The sequence below is a fragment of the Balaenoptera physalus genome (genome assembly GCF_965194825.1).
Source record: "Balaenoptera physalus genome assembly, chromosome: 7".
Taxonomy (NCBI): domain Eukaryota; kingdom Metazoa; phylum Chordata; class Mammalia; order Artiodactyla; family Balaenopteridae; genus Balaenoptera; species Balaenoptera physalus.
In genome coordinates, this window is record NC_138886.1 from 109,186,807 (window position 1) to 109,204,370 (window position 17,564).

General features: G+C 37.7%; 1 protein-coding gene and 1 long non-coding RNA gene across 3 annotated transcripts in view; both read left to right on the forward strand.

Annotated features, from left to right (window-relative positions):
- Positions 1 to 17,564, forward strand: part of LOC309664082 (uncharacterized protein) — a 327,420-nt gene that overhangs the window by 71,125 nt on the left and 238,731 nt on the right. The window lies entirely within an intron of this gene.
- Positions 3,596 to 17,157, forward strand: LOC309664119. The gene is made up of 3 exons (XR_014265631.1): positions 3,596 to 8,369; positions 9,004 to 13,427; positions 13,460 to 17,157. It is a non-coding gene; the product is annotated as an uncharacterized lncRNA (long non-coding RNA).

Sequence of the window (17,564 nt, forward strand, 5' to 3'; positions counted from 1 at the left end):
AAAGTACTTTGAGACAAATGAAAACAAAAACACAATATACCAAAGCATATGGAGTGCAGCTAAAACAGTGTTACAGGGAAACTTATGGTTGTTAACAAATATTAAAAAAGAAGTTCTTGAGACAATAAATGAACCATTTATCTTAAGAAACTAGAAAGGCAGACATAACAACTAACTCAAAGGAAGCAGGAAGAAGGAAATAATAAATAGTACATCAGAAATAAATGAAATAGAGAATAGAAAAACAATAGAGAAAATCATTAAAATCAAAAGTTGGTTTTTTGTAAAGGTCAACAAAATTGATACTTTTAAATAGACTGAAGGAAGAAAAAAAGACTGAAATTATTAAACCAGGAATGAAAGAGAGGACATCACTTTTGACCTTTTAAAAATGAAATGATTTATAAGGGAATACTGTAAGTAACATTATGCCAACAAATTGAATAATTTAGAGAAATAGATAAATTCCTAAAATAACAGAAACTACTGAAACTGACTTAATAAATAAAAATCTGAATTGACCTATAACAAGCAAAGTTGAATTAGTAATTAATTGCCCTTCCAACAAAGAAAAGACCAGGCACAAGATGGCTTCACTTGTGAATTCTACCAAACATTTAAAGAAGAATTAATACTAATCCCTTACAGACCCTTCCAAGAAAATATGAGGAGGTAATATTTCCCAACTATAAGGCCAGTATTACCCTTTTACCAAAACTAGACAAGGCTATCACAATAAAATCATATACCAACATTCATTATGAATGTCAATGCAAAAACCCTCAAAAAAATGCTAGCAAACCAAATCCAGCAACATATAAAAAAGATTATACACCATGACCATGTAGTATTTATCCTAGAAATGCAAGAGTGGTTCAACATTTGAAAATTAATCAATGCAATAAACTAAATCAATAGAATAAAAGACAAAACACATAGGCATCTTCATAGATGCAGAAAAAGCATTTAATAAAATCCAAAACTCTTTCATGATAAAAACATTTGACAAGTAAGAATCACTCAACTTGATAAGGGGCATCTATGAAAGACCCACAGCTAACATCATACTTAATGGTGAAAGATGGAATACCTTTCTCCTAAGATCAAGAATAAGACAAGGATACTGCTTTTGCCATTTCTATTAAAACTTGTACTAATAGTTCTAGCCAGGGCAATTAGTGAAGAAAAAGAAATAAAAGCCATTCAATTTGAAAAGGAGGAAGCACAATGATCTCTATTTCCAAATGATTTTGTATATAATTTCATATATAGAAATTCATAAGGAACCACTAAAAATATTTGAACTAATAAACAAGTTCAGCAATGTAGCAGGATACAGGATCAATATACAAGAAATTGTGTTTCTGTACACTGATGAGGAACAACTTAAAAATAAAATTTAAAAACAATTCCATTTACAATAGCATCAAAAAGGGAAATATTTAGAAATAAGTTCAACAAAATATGTACAAGACTTGTACAATGAAAAGTACATTGCTAGAAATAAGGAATATCTAAATAAAAAAGCAAAGATAAATGAATAAAAGGAAGACATCTATGTTCATGAATTTGAAGACTTAACATTGTTAGGATGACAACAGTCCCCAAACTGATCTACAGATTCAACACAATCTTATCAAAATCCAAGTTTTGTTTTGCTTTGGGGTTGTTTTTTTTTGCAGACATTGGCAAGCTGATCCCAAATTTCATATGGAAATGAAAGGGACCAAGAATAGTCAAATCAATCTTGAAAAAGAATGAAGTTGGAGAACTCATTCTTTGCTACTTCAAAACCTACCACAAAACTATAGTAATCATGTGCAACAATAAGAATTCTGGTTAGGTTGAGTTAGAGCTTCAAGTGTGGTAGAGCCAAAGGGTTCTGCCTTGGAGTCAGGAGACCTGAGTGCTGGCCCCAGCTCTGCCACCTAAGACAATCTCTCCAAGGTCCAAGTGCCTTCTCTATAAAATGAAGCTGACAATCCTTTCCAACTTGTTCATACTATAGGGCTTTGAGTACACCCAAGTGGAACACCTCATAAAGTTTAAAAAGTTACCTTTACAACTCCAGATTGGGAACTGTTTGAAGGAAGGGATTCACTTTATACCCCTTGTGTTCAAAGCCTGGCATACCATAGTATCTCAATTTTTGAGTGAATTTTTGTTTAGAGGTTAGAGTGTGTCATTAGTTGTTAGAATTATTTCTGGAGAGCTGTCAACTGCACCTCTTTGCCTTTTTTAGAACTTAGGAAGCAGCAGGAGCCTTACCCCACAAATCCACATCTGCCCTATGACTTGGACAGACCATAGGAGACCTTAAAAGCCTAAAGGCTAAAGCAGATGGGAAGAGAGGAACCTAAGATCGAAGACCAACCCAGAGCAGAGTCCCTGATTACTGACAGTGACCATGACTCACTGAATCAAGATTTGGGGGGATGGGGAAGGAAACCCCAAGGAATAGTTCAAAATATCCTGCTTCCTCATTGACACATATACACTACCAAATGTAAAATAGATAGCTAGTGGGAAGCAGCCACATAGCACAGGGAGATCAGCTTGGTGCTTTGTGACCACCTAGAGGGGTGGGATAGGGAGGGTGAGAGGGAGACGCAAGAGGGAGGGGATATGAGGATATATGTATACATATAGCTGATTCACTTTGTTATACAGCAGAAACTAACACACCATTGTAAAGCAATTATACTACAATAAAGATGTTAAAAAAAACCCACAAACCTATAGTAATCAAGACAGTGTGGTACTGGCATAAGGATATATGTATTCACCAATGGAAGAGTATTGAGAGTCCAGAAATAAACCCTTACATTTATGGTCAGTTGGTTTTTGACAAGGGTGTCTAGAAAATGAATGGGGAACAGAATATTCTTTTCAACAAATGGTGCTTGGATAACTGGATAGTCACATGCAAAAGAATGAATTTGGTTCCCTACATCACACTAAACACAAATATTATTCAAAGTGTATCATAGATCTAAATGTAAGAGCTAAAACTATAAAACTCCTAGGAGAAAACATAGGTGTAAGTCTTTGTGACCTTCAGTTAGACAATGATTTCATAGATATGAAACCATAAGCACAAGTGACAAAAGAAAAAATGATACATCTGACTTCATCAAAATTGAAATTTTGGGGCTTCAGCCCAATAGAAACTTGGGGCTTCTATTAACAAGAAAGTGAAATACCCAAAATAGGAAAAATATTCAGAAATCATATATCTAATAAGGAATTTGTATCCAGAATATATAAAGAACTCTTATAACGCAATAATAGAAACACACATCACCAAATTTAAAAGTAGGTAAAGGATTTGAATAAACACTTAGCCAAAGAAGATATGCAAATTGCCAAAAGATACATACACTCTTAGTCATTAGGGAAATGCAAATCAAATCACAGTGAGATACCACTTCATACCCAATGATGATTGTTAAAATAAAAAGAGATGGAAAAGAATGTGTTGGCAAGAATGTGGAGAAATTGGAACACTCATACACTGCTGGTGGGAATGTAAAATGGTGAAGCCAACTTTGGAAAACAGTTTAACAGTTCTTCAAAATGCTAAATATAGAGTTTTTATATGATCCAGCAATTCCACTCTCAGGTATATAGTCAAAAGGAATGAAAATATATGTCCATAAAAACTTGTATATAAACATTCACAGCAGATTTATTCATGATAGCCAAAAAGTAGAAACACCTAAACATCCATGCATTGATAAATGGGTAAACAAAATTGGTATATTCAAACAATGGAGTTTGTTCAGCAATAAAAAAAGAATAAAATACTGATATGTTACAACATAAATGAACCTTGCCATCATCTTGCTAAGTGAAAGAAGTCAGTCACAAAAGATCACTTAGTATATGATTCCATTAATGTGAAATGTGTAGAATAGGCAAATACATGGAGACAGAAAGTAGATTCAGAGTTGTCTTGGGTTGGAATGGGGTTGGGGAGCAGGAATACAGTGTGATTGCTAATGTGCATGAGGTTTCTTTTTGACCTGTTGAAAATGTTCTGAAATTAGAATGTGGTTATAGTTGCATAACTCTGTTAATATAGCAAAGACTACTCAACTGTACATGTTAAGTGGGTGAATTTTACAATATGTGAAATATATCTCAGTAAAGTTACAAAAAAAAAACCTAGAATTCCAATTTCTACAAACACCTCTTTTCATTTGTATAGTGAGCCTTTGTGAAATTAAACAGCTTGTTTAGTGTTATATATGTGGGATGTGGCAGATTCAAGACAGAAACTAGCTCGGTCTAACATTGGGATTTGTGTTCTTAACCCTACCTAGCTCTTTACTAAGTAAAAAGATCTTACCTGAGATAACCATTTCATGCAGAATTGCAAAACATTGGGTGATTTAGAAATAGCCTTTGATATTTATCACATTGTATGCTAATGAAATGAGAAACTGATATAATTATAAATCGTCTGCTTAAAGAAGAATATAAATATGCATTTTCCCCACCTATATGATTTAGATTGTCTTAGTACAACATTCTTTTCTATGTGATACTGGGAGTTTGATTCAAAAATTTTGAAGAAGTTGAAAAGACCGTATAATAAAGATTCTCCAGTAGATAGATGTTTGTGAGGGTGTGTGCATACATGGGGTGTGAAACATAGGTTTATATCTGTTTAGACCCCTATAACATTCAGGAGAGTGTTATGTACATGGGGAACCATCAGCAACCCCTCTTGCTTATACAATCAAGACCACCTTTGATGGCTTAGTATTTCAGGCTTTCTATTCATCAGCCATTTCATCCATATCTCCTATAAACATCTCTCCATATAGCATATGTTATAGCCAAAGTACCCGTAGGTGGTTCCTTGGTCACTGCTTGAGCTTAAAAGGTTCTGACCAAGGACACAGTCTTGGGAAATGTTTCCACAAGGATGAGGATACAGTAAAGGAGACAGAGAAATAGCCTCAGAGGCAGGAGCTTTCTCATAGCCAGACTACAGGTACTTATTGAGTATTTACAATGTGCTCACCTTGGCAATGTAAACAAAAAGAAAAATATCAGGAATACAGGGGTAGGCAGGCATTTTAATATGGAAGGATCCTTCAATTTGGAGATTACTGGGGGACTTCCTCATCAGGAGAGGTGAGAAAAATAGACCGATTATGATGGATTGTGAACACTGCAGACAATGAATATATGAATCTGACTGTGAAAGGAAATAAAATTCACAACTATAAGAGGGACAAAATATTTTGTGAAGGGCTTTTTAGGCTGGAAATGCAAAGTGTGTTTAAGCCAAGAGGAGGGAAGAAATAAAAAGATAAGCATTGCAGATTTTGGTTGCAGCCCCTTTGAAGGATATTTTAACAAAGCCATGGTCAAGGGTTCAGGTGTCATTCAGTCCAGTTAGTCTTCCATAATAAATGCTTTGGTATTTTTTTTTTTTGGACACAGCTGCATCCCTGGCCTTGGACTACCACTTGACATTGCATAACTTTTGACACAAGGAAAGTCAGGCAAGCCAGAGCTGTGAATGTTTTGATACAGATTCATCTCAATACCTGAAAAGGAAACTTGGATCTATACAAAATTAGTAATGGTGAAGTCAGTAAAAATCCCACTAGGCTTGGATTTAGAAAATCTGGATTGCAATCCCTCTCTGTATTGTTCCCTTAATACTCGCAGAACACTTCAGTGCTCTGGTTACCTGACATGACTGAAAGTAGCATAAAAGTCTTCATTAAGACAATTTACCTGTCTTTTTATAAAAATATAGTTACTTCATAATCATGGCATGACAGGGAAGAAGTAGTAATACTGGTTCAATCATTTGTTTATTCATTTAACAAATATTTATTGAGTATCTATTAATCTGTCAGGCACTGAACTAGGTAAGGGGACACAGAAGTTGAGAAGATAGACAAAGTCTCAGGGAAACAAGTAGAAAACAAGTAAACAAAAAACAGATAAGACTTTTAGAGATCGTGATAAGTTTTATGAAAGAAATAAAGTAGGTAATGAATCCGAGTAACTGAGGGTAGCCTCTGTAGAGAGAGTGGCCATGAAAAGCCAGTTTGGTTATTCCAGAAACAGACTCTGAGATAAGAATTTGAGCACCAGTAGTTTATTTGGGAGGTAATCCCAAGAATCACTGGAAAGACAGTGGGTGAGACAGAGGGAAAAGAGCCAATCAAGGATGATTTATCGATCATGTTATCACTTGGGCAACTGCAGCTGAATCTCCCTGGGAACTCTTGGAAATGATGTTGAACATGGTCTCTGAGTTACCCCATTCCAGGAGAGCGAGAGTTAGGATATTTACAAAATAACTCCTGTCAGTTATTGGTTGAGAATGGCTGGGGGTGGAGGACACTAACAAGGGCATTCCTTGGCATTTCCATCCTGCTGCATATGTGGCCAGGGGAAAACCCTCAGCTAAAGAAATGCAAGTGCAAGCAGTTGGAAGTCAGGTCTGCAAGGTAGAGGTGAGAGGGCACGGGTGGGAATGACGAAGTCTGTCACAGCTTCCAGAAGATGGGGTTTGAGTAGATAATGTGAAGAATGAAAGTGATGCCACCATATGAAGAGCTATAAGAGGTGCATTCCTGACAGAGGAAACTGCAAGTGGAAATTCCAAGATGTAGGAAAGAATTGGTGTGTTTGGACTGAAAGACAGGCCAATGTAGCTCTGTATTGAGAGTTAGGAGAACGTTGTATATGATGTTCATAGGTATGATAATCCAGATTAGGTAGAGACTCAAAGAACAGAGAGAGGGTTTGGCAGCTATTCCAAGAACAAAGGGGACTAATGAAAGAATTTTAAGCAAGAGAATGTTATTAAAAAAAATCACTCGGGCTTCTATGGGCTGAATGAATTAGAAGAGGGGCAAGAGTGGACAAGGATGGTGGCAATGGGGATGGAAATAAATGAGTTTGATATTTGAAAAAAAAAATCTAGAAATGGAACCCAAGGGTCATGATTTGATAAGAAGGTGAAAGAAATGGAGGACAAAAGGGTGATTTAGATACTTGGTGTGAGCAAGCAGGCAGATGGTGGTGCCGTTTCCTGAGACAGTAAAGACTGGAGGAGAAAGAGTTTGGACAAATTGAGTTTGTTTGTGATGTCTGTTAGACATCCAGCTAGAGGTATTAAGTAGCATTTGGTGGATGAGTCTAGAATTCATGAGAGAACTAAATTTGACAAGTGACTTTAGGAATTACCAACATACAGTTGACCTTTAGAATTATGAAGCTAGATTAGCTCACCTAGGAAGAGGGTAGAGAAAAAAAGGAGGAGAGGTTTGTGCACGAATACTCAACAAACACAGGCATTTAATGATCAGTTCGAAAAGGAGACGGAGAGACTGTGAAAAGGAGCCGTGAAGACTGAGAAAGAAGGGCTTGAGAGGTAGGAAAAAATTGGTGTGTGTCCTGTCGTGGAGACTATATTGATAAATGCATTTTGGAGGCAAGTGATGACTAAAATAAATCTTAGCTGGCTTAAGTAAAAGAAAAAATTTATTGAACTGTGAAATCGAAAGCTCTAAGATTAGCCAGTTTCAGGCATGGTTAGATCCAAGGGCTCAAATGATGTCATTTATTATTTTTTGGCTCTATTTTCCTCTTTTTTTCACCTTATTCTTAGGCAGACTCATGCATGGTCACAATATGTTCCTCTGACTTACAAATTCCAATGGCAAGAGAGTTTCTCTTTCCCAATGCCCATCCTGAATCAAGGACTGTGGTCAAAGAATGTGAGAAACAGAATAGTACAGTGATTCGGAGTATGAGATTCAACTCAGCACCACCATTTATAAGCTGAACGAACTTGGACTATTCAACTATTCTGTGGTTCAATTTTGTTATTTCTATAATTGGCTAATGTATTTATCTCATTAAATTATTATAAATATTAAGTGAATTAATATTCCTACTATGTTTAGAACAATACATGTCTTGCACACAGTAAATACAATGCGCTATTATTATTTGATTGTCTGGGGCTGAGGTAGAAGGTCATCCCTAGCTGATATGATATGACCAATGGAAAAAGAGGAGGACAAAACAATGTTGTTACCAGGAGGAAAAGTAGATCCCAGTGGAAGAAATTCAGTAGACATCCACTGCAGAAGAAGAAAACAGAAGAATGTTTCAAGAGGCAAGCATAGTAAACAGGATTATATACTGCCAAAGAAGAAGTCAGATGAGAACAGAAAAGTATTCATTGGATGTGGAAACATGAGATCACCAGACAACAGAGGCCAGAATGAAATAGCATAAAGGGAGACTTGAGGAAGTGGACAGAGCTAATAGAGACAACTGTTAAATTTGGCTATGAATTCTTTGAAGAAACTGAGCAGCCAATGGTAGGAGATGTGAGGGTTAAGGGTTTTAAAATTTTTGCTGTGTTTTTTAGTGACAGATATTAAAACATATTGTATCCAATGGTAATGGCCCAATAGAGAGGGAGACACTGATTAAACAGGGTGTGGAGAAGGGATAAAGGAAGAGGCTGAGTCTTTGAGAAAGCAAGAGATGATGGTTTCCAGATCTCAGGTGGAAAAAAATGCCTTCAATCAGAGCAGGACCTTTCTTCCAACGTAATAACAGAGAAGGAGGGGAAGAGGGGACTGTGTGCACACAGGTTTATATTTTTGGTTAAGAGAACTGGATGCAGTTTTCCTTCATTACCTTCTTCAACAGTGGAGTAAAAATTGAGGTCATCATCTGAAAATAAGTGTACATTATGAGGGAAGGATTCTGGAAAGTTTGAGGAGAGAGATGAGTTCTGATATAACCTTAGTGGGACCATGTGAGAGGGTAGGTCATCATGATGAGATAGTAGCCCTGTTAGTGGGGAGGGATGCTGAAGCCCTTTCGAGGTTTGGTGCCCCACTGTGGAGGAGCCCTGGTATTCAGGGGCTCTCATAACATGGAGCAAGTTAAGAATATTTCCGATCTCATTTTTCTGATTTCTATATTTATTTTCAATCACTCAAGTAACATGTCGGTATTTCAACTTCTGTCTCACCTCTGAGGAATCTTGCGCTGATACTTCAGCACTGTCACCTCCCCACCACTGCCTCCTGTACCAAGTGAGAAGTTTCTCCTTTACTCTGAAGGATGCTCAGTGTCTCACTCTCCTTCTGTGGATTTACAGATGTTGAAAGGTGGGATTTTTCTTTATGTGGTCAGAGCATGAACCATTTGTATTAGTTAAGGTTCTTCAGAGAACTAGGACCAGTGGGAGAACCAGAAGAGCTGATGGTGTAATTCAGCCTGAGTCTGAAGGCCTGAGAATGACAGTCTGATTGTACAAGTCCTGCTTGGAGTCCAAAGGCATGAGAGCCAAGGGTGCCGATGTCCGAGGCAGGAGAAGACGAATGTCTCAGAGTAAGCAGAAAGAGCAAATTCTCCCTTCCTCTGCCATTTTTGTTCTATTTGGGTGTTTAATGGACTGGATGATGCCCACCTGCATTGATAAAGGTGATCTTTACTCAGTCCACTGATTTAAATGCTAATCTTTGCCAGAAACACTCTCATAAACACACCTCAAAATAATGTTTTACCAGTTATCTGGGCATCACTTAGCCCAGTCAAGCTGACACATAAAATTAATCAGCATACTGTTTCTGGGCTCTCTTGGTCAATTTCTGGATTTTTGTCGAAGGGAAAGCCTCACTGGGTTCCCATGGGAAAGGCTGGAGTAGCTTCTGGTCATGGAAGATGAGCTGTCTTCATTCCCATCTTGACTGAGGTGATCCAGAACAGTAGCTCAGCTGTTCAGCATAATTCATAAGTAATATACATGTACGATTGTCTTGATCATCTTTGAAAAATATATTCAAAGATAAAAATTTAAATAAAGTTTTATGAGATAAAGATGAAAACATTAAAATTTATTTAACTATAATTTATTAATGATACTAGAAGCACTTGTGCTCTCATTAAAGTATTACTGATAATTGTTATTAATAATGATATATTTAGTGAGACTAAGGTAATTGAATATTGTGTTTGGAATTAAATGGAGTGTTTTGGGTCCTGAGAGTAGTTTTTTATGAGTCTAACTCTTCTTTTTTTTTTAGCCTTGAATAGCCCCAGGCTAGTCCTGGAACATGTTTAACTTGGCTTTAGCAAAACTTCACCTTGAAGACATAATCAATTATTCCTGAAAGTGCGAAGCAGATTGGTTCAAAACAGAAAATTGGCAAATTGGGCATGGGGGTTTTAATTCCAAGTTTCTGATTTTATTTGACCCATACCTTTGTTATTCCACCATTTTCTCATTGCCAAAGTTAATTATTTCCTGAGTTAAAGAATCCCCTCATTAACAAGCGCCACACAGTATGTTGGGGCCATTTGAGGTAAAATGTGTTGCTTTCCCACTTTCCCACCTTTTATTAAGACTATAATTACAAAGGCAAAGTAAGAATTAAAAAAAAAGTCATTATGATCCCTTTCCTCTCCCCACCTTTTTTTTTAACTAGGTAGTAACAAAACATTGATAAAATGATGTCAGAATAATTGGTGAGTTTTTTCATTTTTTAATCATTGATCATGCTAGATTGACCTAATTAGCAGGCTGGAGAGAACATTCCAGGCTGTGGAACTGATCACCTACATTCTATCTGCATCTTTGGTTAAAGGGATACTATTAAGGCATGACTATGAATGAAGGACCTTTGCTTTCCCACAATACATGAATATGCTGTGTGAGTGCGTGCAGTCTCCTTTAAGGGACACCCCTTCAAATGCAATACATTTATACCAGTAATACTGTCATTGCTCAGGACAATTTTTATAAATTCTACTTTTTAATTGTCCTTAGAATTCATCACTAGTTACTCAGTGAAACTAGTGCTAGCATATTAAAAGTCCACTTAATTTTTAACTGAGTTCAATTGCATAAAACATTAGAAAATTCAGCCTTGAACGGATTTAGACTGTTTCTGAAAATCGCAATGATACTCACAGGAACATATGACAAGTTCTGAGCATAGTTCCAAATGAAACAGCTAAGTTTGGAAATGGAATTTAAGAGTTAGGGGGAAAGGGTTTGAGTTATTTTCAGGACTAAATAGTTAATACATATGAGAGCCAATCCTAACAGAGTCTGGCATTATTAGGTACATGGCAAATGCCATGTTGTTATGGTGACAAAGTAAGATCACATTTACTTCTTTTCCCTTTCTCATCCCTCTCCACTCTCGTGCAGCTCCTTAAAGGCTTCTGTGTGCTTTTTGTACTGTTATTCACACTGCCAACTCTCCACTGGACTCTGGCCACTGGAGCTACTTAGCCTTCCTGCCACCCAGAGAGTCCAAAAGTACCTGGAATTTAATGTCCCACCCCAGGTGGCCATATGTAGGGATTTTGAAAGCCCAGCTTCTTTTCCTCCTTCAGACCTAAGTCATGCTCAGTGGGGACCGAGCCTGAAACCATCCCTATCCTGCTTCCTTCTTTCTCTTCGTGGTTTCTCCATAAGAGGCACGTCTTCAATGAATCACTTGCACGTGAACGCTCCCCCTCCAGGATGTGTTTTTTTGGTTTAAAAAAATTTTTTTTTATTTTTTATTTTCGGCCATGCCGTGGCTTGCGGGATCTTCGTTCCTTGACCAGGGATGGAACCTGGGGCCCCTGCAGTGGAAGCGTGAAGTCCTAACCACTGGACAACCAGGGAATTCCCTAGGATCTCTTTTTGCACACACTGTTCTCCTGGTCTTGACATTTTTGTTTAAATCAGTGGCAATGTTCAACTATTGCTACCCTGTAAATATTCACTTCAGAGATAACTAGTATGCCATAATTTTATTTCCTTTTTTGATTTTAATTTTTTCTTAGTTTTTTTTATTGTCATATGGTGTCGTCATAACCTGAACATTTTTCCAATACATCATTTTGTTGATCATCCTAATGAAGCCTCTTTAAGATACTTCCTTCCCAGAGCCCTTCATCCTCCTTAATCTGGTATTCTGTAGGCTTTTGTACTTGTTCCCTCTGCTTAAATGTTCTTTGCCCAGATCATTAGTTTTTATTTTTGAGATTTCAGCTAAATGCAAGTTCCTCAGAGAGGTCTTCCCTGACCATCATAGGTAAGTAGCTGACCCACCTCCAAAACTCCTCCATAATTTCTTGTCTATATTGTCATTTTGTTTTCTTGTCTTTAGGGCACTTATCCCAATTTGAAACCACTTCACGTGATTAGTGTGTTTTGTTTGTTTGCTTGTATTCAGCCCCACACCTGCCAGTGGAACATAAGCTCTGTGAGTGATTGTTTTTGCTTTTTTACCATTCTTCCTCAAATATGTAGAACAATAGCTAGTAGGGAGAATGTACTCAAAGCATATTGGTTAAGTGAATGAATGAACTGAAAGTGTAATGAAAAGTGAAAAGGTCGGGCAGGAAATAGCTCCAAGCAGCATAAGGGCACTGGAAAAGAATGAACAAACCAAAATGAAAATACCCAATATTATTTCAAAGCAATTTATACAACACAAATCATTCTCTGCCTAATGCCCTTCACTGGCTTTTCTTTTTTTTTTTAATAAATTTATTTATTTATTTATTTTTGGCTGCGTTGGGTCTTCATTGCTGCGCCCAGGCTTTCTCTAGTTGCAGCAAGCGGGGGCTACTCTTTGTTGCAGTGTGCGGGCTTCATTCATTGTGGTGGCTTCTCTTGTTGCGGAGCACAGGCTCTAGGCACGGGGCTTCAGTAGTTGTGGCACACAGACTCAGTAGTTGTTGCACACGGAATCAGTAGTTGTGGCTTGCGGGCTCTAGAGTGCAGGCTCAGTAGTTGTGGCAGATGGGCTTTGTTGCTCCGCGGCATGTGGGATCTTCCCGGACCAGGGCTCGAACCTGTGTCCCCTGCATTGGCAGGTGGATTCTTAACCACTTTGCCACCAGGGAAGTCCCCTACTGGCTTTTCTTACTCTGAATTCCAAACACCTTCATACAGCCTACAAGGCTCTCCAGGAGGTGGTCCCTGCCCACTTCTCCTGACTGATGGCCAACCACTCTCCTCTAGGCTCCATCCTCCAGCTATTCTGGTCATCTATCAGCAAGCCAGATGCACCCTCATCATTCTTGCTCAGTGGGACTTTACACATGCAGGCCTTCTGTCCCATCCACTCTCTCCTCTCTTTCTGCCAAGCTTTCTTCCTAAGCACAATTCAGGCCTCAGGGAGAGGCTTCTGATTCTCCAGACCAGCACCAGCACCCTCATGCTTGTCATAGGCTCCCAAAACACTAGCATTTCCTTGGTCATCAGTAATTTAGTATCTCCTTTTCCTTCTGGTGTTTATTAAGTAAACTTTTCTGAAGACAGCCCTGATCAAGATGATTTGTGATTTTTTACTAAAAAAAAATTTAGATCCTCAAACTCCACCTTCAAAAGTGCTGTACTGTGATCTGAAGAAGAAGTAGCATTTTTTTTTTAATTTTTAATTTTTAGCTAGCTCCACAGGTGCTGCTTTTGCCCTGCATGTTGGAGAACCTCTGCCTTACTCAGTAACATCTAGGGTCTGTAAATATCTTGGTCCCTATGGATCCCTGGAGTCTATTATATTGCCTGTAGATGCCAATAAGTATTGAAGAAATAAGTTCCTTGGTCATGGTATCTAAGTCACAGAAAATAAAAGACAGAGCCTAAGTCTAAATAGTGGTGGAGGAATAACATCAGAATACATGAGAAGAGGTCAGAGTTCTTACTGGTGCTTGATAAAGGAATCAGAGAGGGCTCTTCACTTCCAAATGACAGAAACTTACAGGCTAAACCTGGAGAAGAATTTGTTGAATCATGTAGCTAAAAATTCAGGTGTATGCCTGGCTTTAGATATGAATGGATTCATAGGCTCAAATGATGTCACCATTAGAACTCAGTCATTCACTTTTCTCACTGAGATCAAAGCTCTATTTCTTATTTGGTGCAGATTCTACCCTCTTGGTGGCAAAATAGTTGCCATCAGCTCCAGGCTTACATCTTCCAGCTCAGCAATCTCAGCAGAAGAACATCTCTTAAGTAGTAACTCAGAGGAAGTCCCGAGATTGAGTCCATTTGAGCCAATGTGGTTATTTGACCATTCCCACATTGGTCAGGGTGATGGAATTGATTGGCCACCCCTGAAAATGTATGTGCTCCTTCAATGGTGAGCAATAGAGTCAGATATACCCAATCCATATGGATTGAGTGTAAGAGTGAGTTTTCAAAGCAAAAATGAGAATGCATCACATCTCTATTACTGGAAATTCATTTGACTAATCATTATTTTTTGATCCCCATGCTGTGTGCCAAATTGCTTTATGCACTAAGCATACAGCAGGGAACAAGACAAATCAAACTTTTTAAGTTTGTGTTCATATGGAGCTTACAGTCTGTCCAGGCAGTTGGACAATTCCATTATAATTACAATAATATTAAGTAAGTGTTGCAATAGAGGATTAACATGAAGTATTTACAGAGAGAGTTTATTTAGGCTAGAGAATGAAGGAAGGTGTCCTAGAAAGAGTGAACGTTGAGTTGAGCAGACTCCTGAAGATTGATTAGGAGTTAGCCAGAACTGTCAGAGGGTGGAAGAGTTCTAGGCAGAGAAACTGTTCCAGAGAATAGAGATCATAACACGTCTGAGGACTTGAAATAAGTGCAGCTTGAGGGAAGGAGTAGTCCTCTCCATCTCTGTGGTCTGAGCTATTACCAGGCAGTTTTCTTGTGATATCACTTTCCCCAGGCAGCCCCGGCTTATCGGTTATGGTAATACTATCTCTGCCCTGAGTCCCTCCAATCCTAAGGGTGGTCACAACTGTTGACTGGGTTACAATGTCTTGGTTATGTCACCATCCCTCCTTTGGCTTTTCAACTCTTCCATCATTATGCAACCAATTTCCTGTATTAAATGCTCTCAGTTTGAGATACCTAGAGTGGCTTTTATTTTCCCTTTTGGACTATGGTAGAACTTAAAGCCATGAATGGTTAGCTTGTTTCAGTGTTTGATTTTCAGAGTACTGTTTCTGGTTTGCCTAGTTTTCATTTCTGATTTTTCAAAGTTGATGTGCTAGAGTTCTTTACTTAATCTTGTGACCATTATTTATGTTGCAAATATTTTTTCAAGATGATGTTGAGTTTTCACTCCTCATTCACATTTTTTGATGTCCTGAATTTTTAAAAACTCAAAAAATCTAAACAAACATCTTATTTTATGTAATCAAATCAAAAACACTGAGTATATATCCACTTATATTTTTTCAATTCTTCTCTCTGTCTCTCCAAGTTTAATCTTTTATACATCTAGAATGTTTATGTTATATTGGGTAAAATAAAGAGCCAGCCTACCTTGTTTTCCCCTAAATGATGAGTTAGAATTATTTATTGTCACTCTATTCTCATTCTGCTGTCACACATTTGAATCATATTTCTTTATCCAGGTACCATAAGGTTTGCATTGTAATGTATTTTTGTGTCATTGACATTTATTGAAGGACAATAGAAGATTATTTTATTGAATGGTTTGGATATATTTTGAAAAACTAGCTGAAGCTATTGTACATGACATAGGTACCAAGACACTCAGGGGTTAAGTATTTTCTTGAATTTAATTTAAAATGTTTATTATCTCATTACATTTTCTGCAGATTGGAAAGAATTCTTTTCTCAGGATATAAAAACTGTGTAGTGCAATATACCATTTAACCAAAAAGTGAACATATTTAGCTCTGTATTACCTAACATCTAACTATTTAAGCCTTTCCCTTTTGGAGTCTAAAAAACATCCTTCCTTCTGTTTCCTTAAGAAACACTTCATTCAGGTTACTCTTAGTTGTTATGATTGATCTGCAAACTTACCTCAAATGAAGTGAATTTGGAAGACACAAATAACAACAGTAAGTTCTTTAAGATGCCAGTTTCTCTATAAGACTAGGTATGAAAATGAAGTTTTGTTTTTTTTTTAGATTTGTCCTTTATTTAAAGAATTCAATGCTGAGAAGCTCATATGGGAATCATCCATGAGCTCAATATCATTCAAGTCAAATTAACAACTCTAAACATCTAGAATGCATTAATTCATTCAATCAACAAATCAATCAACAAATTTTATGCTAAAAATATCAGTTAGGCGCTAGGGATTCATGAGTGAACAAGATACATGTTCCTTGCCCCCAAGTAATTTCCAGTCTGGTGGGAGAAATGGTACATCATCGATGTGATGTAGGTAGTTAGTAGTTGTTCTTTAGCACACATGGGGACCATGTTCTATCTAGTTTTTGTAGGTCAGGGAATACATCTCGGAGGAAGCTCGCCTGGAAATCTAAAGAACACAGCAGTGGTGGATGAGATATGTATGACTTTAAGACAAAGAAACAGCATAGATAAGGGCCCCATAAGAAGTCCATGGGGTGTTAAGAGAACTTTAAGTAGTGAGTATGATTTAATGAGAGAGGATGATGACCATGAAGTCCTATAAGTCAAATGAAGATATTTGTCCTGAGGGGAGCGGGAGTCACCTAAGGCCTATAACCACAGGGGAGGGCATAATCAGATCTGCTTTTTATTTGCTTTTTATAAGCCTCATTTAGCTTCAGCTGAAGAATGGACTGGGGAGAGAAGGCCAGAAGGGAGGCAGGATGACCAATTAGGGTTTGCAGCATGGCCAAATGAGAGGAAGTGGACAAATTCAAGAAAGCTTGAAGAAGTAGAATCTACAGGAAGTGGTGATACATTGGAGATGGGTCAGAGAGAAGAATTCAGGATGGCTTTAGGTTTCAGTGTTGGGACAGTGAGTGAATAATGGTACAGTTTATTGGCATGGTGACCCCAGGAGAAAGGACAGATCAGAAAAGAAGGTGCTGAGTTCAGTTTGGGGCAGGTTAAATTCAAGGTTCCAGTGGGACACCCAGGTGGAGGTGTCTAGTAAAGATTAGGGTACATGGATGTAGAACTCAAGGATCCAGGTGGAGATTTAGAAATCACCAGTCTGTGAATGGAGAATGGCATCATGAAAATAATTGAGGAGATTTGTTATTGCTCACCTGATTCTGTCCACTACCGTGGGCAGGAATGACTACCAAGCAAATGGAAAGAAGCCTCCCTGCCATTTGCCTGGTTCATAAGCACAGGTAAGCTAGTGGTATTCCCACCTGAACAATTCCATCTGTGATTTTTTTAAGACAAGTACAGAGCTGCAATCCTGACACCTTTGCAAAAATATAAATTGAAATATATTATCAAGGAAAGAAAAAAAAATTAAAAGTCTGTGTTGGTCAGTGATGTTCCCCAAAGCTTAGAAGATTCCCTGGCATGTAGTAGGCCCTTAATGAATATTTGATGACTACGTGAATGAATTACAAATTCTATACAAAGACATATAGTATTGATCTAACAGCCCATAATGGTCTCCAGGCTTTTTATTAAAATTCAGTAAATGGCTCATTGAGTGTTTCTTTTATTATAGTTTTTAAATATCCAAAATTCATACCTAAAAGGTGAATTTTAAATAAAAAGGCAGAGCCTAAGGCACAAAGCCCCAAATTGCAGAGCCGATTCTGTACCAGGTCTTGCACTGGTC